The following is a 10701-nucleotide window of genomic DNA, read 5'->3' on the forward strand; positions in this document are numbered from 1 at the left end:
GCACCGTGAATGCAAGGGATGTGCTGGAGGGCGGGGGGGACAGACCTTGATAAGCATGCAGGGTTAAATCACATAGGTACCTTTGAAAAATGTATGAGTCAAAGTCCTATTTTCAAAAGTGACAGGCACTTAGACCCAGATTTTTAGGGCATTGTCTACACTACAATCAAAGGTGTGATTGCAGTTTGAGCAGACATACTGACACAAGCTTTAATCTAGATAAAACAGCTAAAAAACAACAGTGAAGATGCAGCGGCACGGTCCCCAGCATGGCCTAGCAATGCAAGTACATCACCAGGGTCCTTCACTGAAGCCTATGCTGCCACATCTTCACTGCTATTTCTAGCTGTGTTTGCTGGATTAAAACTAGTGTGGATATACCTACCCAAGCTGCAGTCACACCTCCAACTGCAGCATAGACATACCCTGAAACTCATAGACCTTGCAACGCTGAGCAAAAAGACTTAGATGGCCAAGTCCCATTTTCAAAAGTAACTTGGGAACTTTGAAACTCAGTGGGACTCTGATACCTATGAGAATCAAGGGCCTAACTTGCTTAGGTGCTTTTGAAAAATCCCGCTAACACAGCCTGAAAAAGAAGAGTGTGGAAATTAGAAAGGAAATACCTACAGCAGTAGTCACAAGCTTCAAGTTTCACCATTGTGCCTATAGGCAATGGTGAATAAGTGAATGGGTCTGTAGAGCAATCAGATATTTGCAACATATTATAAGTCTTTTAAATCGGCAGCTCTTGTAAATAAGTTTGACTATGTCCTCGGAGCACATAAGAACGGCCGTACCGGGTCAGACCAAAGGTCCATCTAGCCCAGTATCCTGTCTACCGACAGTGGCCAATGCCAGGTGCCCCAGAGGGAGTGGACCACACAAAATTGCAAAGACAAGTAAAGTATAACTTTGTGAATTGGGGCCTGATACTGAGAAAAAGATGCTGTAAAGGGTGATGAGAAATGCATAGTTTGTGGCCTTAACACCCAGTGAGGTGTTTAATGCCCATCAGGAGAGATCTCTGTAGTAATCCAGTTAGCTTTTAAAGCATAATTATCACTTCACAGCAGAGTCTGGACTAGATAATTGAAAACTTCAATGCTTCTAAGACTCAAATAGACTCTTTGTGCAATTAAGCAATTATTTCCTGATTAGCAACGATTTTAACAGACACAGGTGACATAGAAGGAAATATGAAGAAGCTTGAGCTTTTGCAGAGTGACTCAATTAAGTAGCTGATTATTTTATCCATTTATGTAATTAGGTGGGCTCAGCTGTACTGAGTCAGACCATTAGCTCTTCACAAGCCTGTTTAAGGAGACAGGTGTACCCACACCCCTAACAATACAAAGGAGAATACCAAAAATAGAAATATATGTGATGGTCCACTCTCTTGCTTGGCTGAGGGTTGCCTATAGCAGACGTCACTTCAAAGAAAGAGAAGCATGTGACTTTCAGAGATTAAAAGAAAAGCAAATTCAAAAGACTCTGAGAGACATATCTACCTGTAAGTAGAAGAGAACTAACATATAAAGAGAAAAAAACAAAAAAAAATAGATCCTAGGCTCAGTAATCCAATGGAACACAATTCTTTTTTATCTTTTGTCCTCAGCAGAGTACCTCTGCCATTACTCATATACCCCTCAACATTTCACTTGACAGCAACTTCCATTGGTCCAGAAAGATTTGATGGGATTTGATTTGGAGCCACATAACGCTGCTCCCACAGGAGCTTCTCCCTTCTTTCACTCTCCTGGGCCCAGTACTTCAAGGCTCAGATACAGGAACTCAATGTCACTGTCTCCTGTGGCGGTACAGCATGCTAACCATAGGACCACTGAACAGATGTACAGTATGTGCTTAAGGCACAATCATCCCACATTGAAGTCAATAGGAACTTTGCCACTGACATGAATGAATGGAGCCCATCTGGGGTATTTTTTTCTGAAGTTTAGGAGTGCTGGAATGACAGAGATAAGTGCTATTAAAAAAAAGTTTCCTTGGCCTAGAAAAAAAAATTATTTTGGACACGAGTGAGTCAGCAGATGGAGAACACAGTCCCCAAATAAAGCACTGGTAACTTATGCAAGAGGACACAGAAAGAAGAATATGTGAGGAGTCTTCCTCTCTCACAGCGGCCATAGCAAAGTGTTGTTTCTGATTGGTTGGAGTGTGATAAGGATGACTAGCTGACCACTGCTGCTGATTATTGGTCACTCTTTCAGAGTCAGATACAAGCAGCATCACTGACAAAAATGAAACAGTTTGCAAGATACCTGAAAATTTGAAACTGAGCATTTGAAGAGATTGACACCTCTGATGGCTGAGCTGGCAGCCTCATGACCCTAGTGCCTCAAGAGATACAGAAGATGCTGTCTAGACATTCTGGTGACACTTGGATCACAGACATCTCAGTGATCAAATAGCTGGTGCAGTGCAGTGACACCAGCATATTCTAGACATTTTAAGATCTGATGAAATGCCCTATATAACTATTGATTTCTCCCATAGCATTCTCTTTTGGATCATTTCATGCCCTCTTAAGCCCTCCTTGGCAATGATTTCTTGAAGAGAAGCTTCTTGCCAAGAGATATTGCTTTTTATCTATTCCTTTCCCTTGGCTTGCCGTCTTGTTCTGGACTGATTCTCCTAAAACTCCAGTCAGTCACCTTGAAATACAAAGCACTACATTAGGTCAAACACGTCAATGAGAATTAACATTCTTTAGGCTATACAAAGTTTTAGAGGAGTCTAAACGTAGGGCCAGATGATGAAAATCAGCATAGCTTCGTTGATTTCAGTGCAGCTATTTCAATGTCCTCCAGCTGGGCTTTGACGCTAAACTAATATTTCTAGCATTGTTGCCAACTTTATTTGACATGCCACTGCTGAAGTGCCCATGCAAAACATGTAATGAGGCTTGTGAGACCTAACTGCTAAGCTCGTAGGGTCATGCTTCCTACTGCATACATTGGCCATGTTCAACAGAGAACATCACAACTTGCAGATCTTTAAAGAGACTTCAGTTTTAAAAACCACGCTTCTGTCTAAAAGAGACATTCTCCTCTAATCTCTTTTAGAGTTCTAGTACTCTTAGATGTGTTACTTGTAACAATAAGTACAAAATTCAGTTGGTTTACTTTGTACATTTGACAGCCCTTTGTGCATAGTGAGTTTCATTGTTTCCCTGTATAATCAGTTTTCCATTTTGTTCATGTGAGTTTCTGATACAGCAACAGAAGAGACTCAGAAGGAACAAAAATGGACACCGTGTAGAATCAAGCACATGGGTTTATTACGCACAGCACTGGCGGAGTGCCACTTAGCTTATTAGGCTCAGAGACACTGCCAAGCAATTGATTACAATGGATTATATGGAATCTTCATGGGCGGAAGGAAGTGACGGGGTGAGAGGTCCCAAGCCCCTGGATAGGTCTAGCAGCAAGACAAGATAAGCACAGTAAGCCAGTAGTCTAAAGATTACATAATGTTTCTGCCCATGGTTTCAGATTAACATATAACATATTGTTAGTACACAGGTGTTTTCCTTTAAACAATGTATAAAGTGTATAAGTATAAAATATATATGTTGAATTCTGATTTGGGGTCCATAGGAATGAGGTAGCTCCTCTGATTGTCCAACAGGTACATTCCTGGGGATTAAAGCAAAAAGACACTGAAAAGTACATGGCAATAGAAATTGTTTTTCAGGTTGCTCATTGTGTTTCTAAAGGCTAACATTCGCATCTGGGAGGAAAGAGGTGCACCAATTAGAAGGGGGGATGTCATATCTCATACTGACATGCTTGAGCCTCTCCATGAAGTGAAGGTTGTATGTGGGGAGGGTATGGCTCTCTCTTCCCGCAGAAGGAGTGGACATAGATATTTTGGTTTGTTTGTAGCTTCTGATAAAGTCACCAATTACTGCTTGCCATCTGGCGTTTTGCTGACCGTGCTTATCTTAGGCTGGGTCTACACTACAGCGGGGGGTCGACCTAAGATACGCAACTTCAGCTACGTGAATACCGTAGCTGAAGTTGCGTATCTTAGGTCGACTTACCTGGCTGTGAGACGGGGCAAAGTCGACCGCTGCCGCGCTGCCGTCGACTCCGCTGCCACCTCTTGCCGCGGTGGATTTCCGGAGTCGACGGCAGAGCGATCAGGGATCGATTTTATCGCGTCTTCACTAGACGCGATAAGTCGATCCCAGAACATCGATTGCCTGCCCCCGGATCCTCCAGTAAGTGTAGATGTACCCTTAGTAAAAAACAAGGTTGTCTCTTGTTTGTTCAGCTTCTCTCAGCTAATATTGTTCACTGTTTGCTAGGCCTCTAGGCCTCTTTGACCAAGCTTTGGACTTTGGGCCTGTGAAAAGTTGCTGACATAGCCTGTGTCAGGATTTTACATATACAGCACATGGATTTTGGCCCTTCAACTCCTTTTAACTCATCTTTTAAAATGGATTAGATGTCAGGTTAATGCTGTCCCTTTAATTGCTGTCAATAAAATGAAAATAATATTCTACATGTATAGAGCACCTTTTGACCTGAAGATCTAAAGATGCTTTGCAAGCATTCTATGTACAGCACCACTGAAATGCAGCCGCCTCTGGGATAGAGGCACCACCCAATCAGTACCCTGCACAGCAATGAAAGGAAAGAGAAATTTGATCAGAACACTGTAATATGGTGACTGAAACTGGAAAAAGAGGGACAAGTTTCAGGAGGAACTTAGTACATTGTGGCATCAAGGGGCTCAGGAATGGAAGATGGCCCCCTGAACTGCTTACATATAAAAACTCAGCTGTAGCATGTAATATTGGCATCTGTGCATGCTCTCTAATGATGATATCTGGTTTTATAATCACATGGTCACTCCTTACTACAAACAGTGCAGTGGCTTGTTCTGCCATTGATGAGGCTCCACCACCTAAATCCATTTTTGCTTCTCCTTGTGGTTTTCATTGTTAATGCCTGAATTGGGTGTACATTACTGCTATCAGCACAGTTGGATGTCCTCAAGAAACAGTAAGCTAGTATCCTCCTTTGTATGTATCCTTTGATTATACATCTTCCGTTCCTCCTATAGGACTGACTCTCAGGGATACAGACACTCCCCAGGTTACCCAAACCCAACTTACGCAAATCCGCACTTACGGAAAAAGTTCTATAAGTTCCATAAGCTTTTTTTTTTTTTTTTTTTTTTTTTTTGCGTAATTGTCGGGTATACATTCCCAACGTATGCAAAATTCGACTTACGCAAGACGTTACGGAACGGAACACTTGCATAAGTCGGGGAGCATCTGAAGTTATGACATGACATAGCTGTTACCTTGGCAGATTGCCAGCCATTTTCTGAACATTTTTATCATAGTATTTTTAATTCCTGGCACATCGCTCTTTTGTAAAGGTTAATTATCTCTGGCTCAAGCATCTTGGTAGGTAATGACACTCAGATTTTTGTCCTTCTGCCCACCAGTCTCTGAACTAGTTATACTAATGAAGGTTTGTGAGATGCACTGCAATACTCTAAAATGCTGTGTGCGCATCCCTGGAGCCCACCAAGACCTTTTAAAAAAAAATCAAACTCTTGGTTATTTGAACTGACTTTTCAGCTAAACCATTTGTCAAGCCCATGCCAGACACAGACAAGATGTGCCTGAATTGATATATCAAAGAAAACTGCAGAAAGGAGCCACTTGTGAGTTGTGGGGCATTACTATTAATTCATTTGAAATACCCTGGAAAAGTGAAATGCCATTTGCAGTGTGTTATTACATTGTTATTCAACATATTGTGCTACAGCTCTTTTTTTTTTTTTTGTGGCTCTTTGCTTTTTTGGGGGGTGGAGGAGAGCAGGGACTGTGTCTTCCTATGTGTCTCTGTAGTGCCTAGCACATTTTGGTGCTACTATAATAGATTACTAAATCAGTCCATTTGCCTCTCTTTTCCACTAGATCTCCTACAGGTCAGCAGAAAATTACAAATTGGTGTCCTCATATGCAATACCTTGTCTCATTCAAATCCTATTGAAGACCCTAATATAGTTATATTCTGAATGATTGCTGCAATAGCTAAAAAGATATGATTTACAAAGATTAAAGAATCAAGAATCTTAGCACACAAGACTAAGAAATAAGCTCTGATCACTCTATCTTTTCAGTTTTATATCCCTGGTTACATTATCTCTAGTCATTTGTTTAATTAATTGTCTGAGGTGAGGGAGAGAATTTGTTTTCATATCTGTGTTTGAAAAGACATCTTCCTCTTTCTGAGAGAAAATTAATTGCCTCACTGCCTCTGGAGCTGAACATTGTTCAATGTAAGAACAGTGGGTACAAGTATTTACTACTTCAAAAATGTGTCCATAAATGAAGTCATAAAACATTCATTTGACCATGCGCCAAGGAAAGAGTTTATTTTTCATCATATTCACCAAGAATCAGAGCAGCTGGAGAGCACTGTTTACAAACCTGCAGCTTCCAGACGCACACTGGCCTGCCCAGCCCTGTGATGCCAGCACACCCCTTTCCCTCGCGGACGGGCCTGCACCACACCGCCCCCTTGCCCAGTGCCCCCTCGCCCAGAGACCTCCACCACAGTTCTCTATGCCCAGCCCCCACCCCTCCCAGAGACCTCCCCCCACAACTGCACAGCACCCTGCACACCACACCGCTCGCCCAGCACCCCCCGCCCATAGACCTCCCCACTGCCCACCACCTTCCTCACAGTCCCAGCATCACAGCTGCACAGCACCCCATGTCCCTGAGGGGATTCTGCACCAAAAAATTAAAAATTCTGCGCACAATATTTTAAAATTCTGCAAATTTTATTTGTCAATAAACAAACGTGGAGGCTCCAACATGGCAGTGGGGAGCACAGGCCACTGGTTGCATGGAGGTGGGAGATTACCCTGCAGCCTCGCTCCACCCCACCCTGGGACAGGGACTCGGCAGTGAGGCTGCACCCGACCCTGACACAGTGCAAGGGCCAGGCCTGCCCCAGAAACACCCTGGGGCCCTGCCCCCCTGTGCCAGGTGCACCAGATATGTATGAGCAGGCTCAGCCCAGCAGCAGGATCCAAGCGCCAAGGGACTTAGTGTGGGGGGGATCCAGGTGGGGGTAAGAGTTCTCTGTGGGGCAGTCTGGGTGTGGGTGGCTCAGTGGAAGATCTGGATGCACAGAAGCTCATTGGGGGGTTCCAGATGCAGGGGCAATGGGACTCTGCAGGGATCCAGGTGAAGGTATTTGAGGGTCCAGGTGCAGGTGGGTGGAGTTCAGTGGGGAGGGTGTCTGGGGGGGCTCATCGGGGTGGTACAGATGCAGGAGAGGTGGGGCTTGTCAGGGTGAGGGTTCGATAGGCCTGCTTAACACGGGAGCCCCAGCTTCTGCCAGGGAAATGCCGCATGCTGGGCTCCAGCTTCCCCCTGCCCCTGCCCCTGCTTCCCCCATCCCCTTCTCTTCCCCATCCCATGCCCCTTCCTCGCTGCTCCATCTCCTCCCCAGGCTCGGGGGCAGTGGGGAAACTGCCCCCAGCACGAGCCGGCAGAGTGGAGCCGGTTGGGGCCGGGTCACTCCACTTCCTGCCGCCTGGTCGCTCCACTTCCTGCCGCCTGGTGATTGCAGGGCAGGCCCGACCCTGCACTCATGGGGCAGTAGGGTAACCAGACAGCAAACGTGAAAAATCAGGACACGGGGTAGGGGGTAATAGGAGCCTATATAAGAAAAGGACCCAAACATCAGGACTGTCCCTATAAAATCGGGACATCTGGTCACCCTATGGGGCAGTGGGAAATGGAGTGACCTGGCCCCAGCCTGCTCTGCTCTGCTCCCCTGGCTCCCAGCCTTAGGACTTGGGGGGCAGGAGGAACCATCCCCCAGCACTCACTGGCCGCGCGGCTGGGTGCCGGCGGCGTGGAGCGGGTTGGAGCCGGGTTGCTCCACTTCCCGCTGCCCAGTGAGTGCAGGGTGGGCCTGACCCCTGCTGCAGTCCCCCCAGACACGTAGCTCAGGGGAGGGGATTTGGGGGGGGGAAGGGGCGGAGGCAGCTTTCCTGTCCGGTTCAGCCGGCTGAGGGATCGGGCTGGCCGGGGCCAGGGCTGCCCAGAGGATTCAGGGGGCCTGGGGCAAAGCAATTTTGCGGGCCCCTTCCATTAAAAAAAAGTTGCAATACTATAGAATACTATATTCTCGTGGGGGCCGCTGTGGGGCCCGGGGCAAATTGCCCCACTTGCCCCCGCCCGGGCGGCCCTGGCCGGGGCCCCTTCTGACTCTGCGCCCGTGCCATGGTAAACCCAGTACTGCCAGGAACAGAGAACTTGTTCTAAAGACAAAACACACAAGAAGCTTGTAAAATTTTTGCTCTGAATGTAAATCAAATTCATGGGCCCAACTTACGTTCTGACTTACTTGTTTTATGCCAATTGATTTAATTGGAATTACTCCTGAATTACATTGGTGTCTCTGAGATGAGAGCTGAAGAAAAAAGGCCTGAGGGTTTTTTAAAATAAACATTTATCTTGGGGGTTGCAGTGTTTCATTTCATTTGTCAGAAAATATGGAGAGTACAGAGCATCAAATAAAAGGAAAATGCAACAAATGTAGGATAAGAAAAGAATTCCCGTCTAGTTTACAAATACATTTGTTACAATATACAGATATTGGTAAAGAGGTGTAAAATTCTTGTTGGCCTTTTCGTAATGGATTTTGTTCGTTAACAGAGTGTAATGTGGTTATTGCTCAGTGTCTAACGCTCAAGAGAATAAAAGTAATAAAAAGCTGAATGTTGAAGAGAAGAGAGTAGGGACTGTGGTGGGAGAAGATGGACAAGGTTAAAGCAAGAGGAGTTAGTGCTAAAGGTGTTTGAATGCAAGAGTCTTCCCTTGGCATGGATTTCTGGGAAGACTATTCTTTTGAGACTCTGACTATATCTGTAAAATGGTAGCAAACTCTAGGGTCTTGCATTGCAGGTGTTCTTGAGTCATTCTGTTAGCAGTTGTTTGAACCCTGTGTGAAGGTGCAGTTATTATTGCTGACTCATACTAGTACTATTGTAGGTGGCTACAACTAGCTCCAACAAGGATGGAGAGATTAGAGCCTCTCTCCTAAGCCAAGCAGGGAGGTCAAGGACAGAAGTACAGCAAGGAAATCTCCAGGAACAACTGAACTTGGGGAGAAAGTTTAGTCTGAAGTTGATGCTTTGTTTGATTGTTCATTGGAATGGGCAGCTCAAATTCATGCTGGGGAGGACTATTGAATATTGTTACTCTCCAGATACAGTTAGAGAAGAAAGGGAAAGTGTTGCCTTGCCAACTCCACCTCCATCCCAACTGCTGACTTTGCTAAGTAGAAGCACACCGCAGGCAATAAGTTTGACTGAGTAGCATTATACAGGGCTTCTGAATTTGGGCTTAGATGGCATAATATTTAATACCTATTAACAGAAAGTCAAAGGCTGTAGCAATGTTAATCATCCATTGAAGAGGCCTTGAGCTACCATGGTAGCCTGTTTTAATTGGGTTTTCTATTAAGCCAGTTTTTCCTTTGTGATTTATCATACAGAAATGAAACATTTATTATTTAGTGTGGTCTTAAGGGGAAAATAAAGTGATACATCCCCGGGAGAAACACTGAAAGCCCTGAAGAAACCAGCTAACAATATATAAGTTACTCTGCCTAAAATGCAAGCTCTGGGATAGCTCTCCACATCATTTATTTACCACTGGCAGCTCTACAAGTACCCTGTGGTAGCCCATCTGGCTGGTAAAGTACCTAGCATCATGCATCAGATGGATTGAGGAGTACTTCTGTGCCAGGCCTGGGAACGCTGAGGATCAGGTGCTGAACGAATCTCACTTCACTCAGCTGCTTTAACTGTGTAAACAAACCCCAGCCCTACAGCAATCTTACAGAGAGCTGAACCTTTAACCACATCATTTTTAGCCCCTCATGAGTAATTTGTCTTCAGGCAAAAGTAAACTCAGCTCTTATTCCACACAATTACCTTAGTATAACAAGCAGTTACCATTGAGGCAGTGGATGCAATTGTGGCCCTATTGACGCCAATGGGTGTTTTGTCATGGACTTCACTGGAGCCAGGATTTCACATAGAATGAAAGAGTTTTAGATTTTAAGGCCAGGAAGAACCATTATAATAACATAGTCTGACCTCCTGCATGACACAGGCCAGAGAACCCCAGCTCGTAACTTCTGCATCAAGCCCATAACTTATCTGAGCTAGAGCATATCTTCTAGGAAAAAAGCAATAGGGTGGAATTCACAAAGGGACTTGTAATTCTGTTATGCTGTGTCTGACAGCACTGACCTTTTAGGCACCTAAAAAAAAAAAAATCACCACAGGAACAGCACTGTGATCCACAAAGCCAAGTTAGGTGCCTATTTCTCCCCACTCAATGTAAGGAGCCCCGGTGCCTGAGAACATGATCCATAAAAGCCACAGTGCTAGGTAGGGAGCCACCTCAGCTAGCCAATGGGATAGGCTGACCAGAGGGTGTGTGCTAAGTCCCTCCCCTCTCTCAGAAATAGACACCTAAGTCCAGGCTGCAGAGAGGCACTTATTTCTGCTAGAGAGACACTAATGGGAACCAGCCACCTGCAGTCAGGCAACTTGGGCACCTACAGTGCTTCTTGCAGGAAAGAGTTAGGTGCCTGCCTTGCTCCATGCAAAACAGCTGAA

The sequence above is a fragment of the Terrapene carolina genome, unplaced genomic scaffold, assembly GCF_002925995.2.
Source record: "Terrapene carolina triunguis isolate 2854851 unplaced genomic scaffold, T_m_triunguis-2.0 Scaffold58, whole genome shotgun sequence".
Lineage (NCBI taxonomy): Eukaryota > Metazoa > Chordata > Testudines > Emydidae > Terrapene > Terrapene triunguis.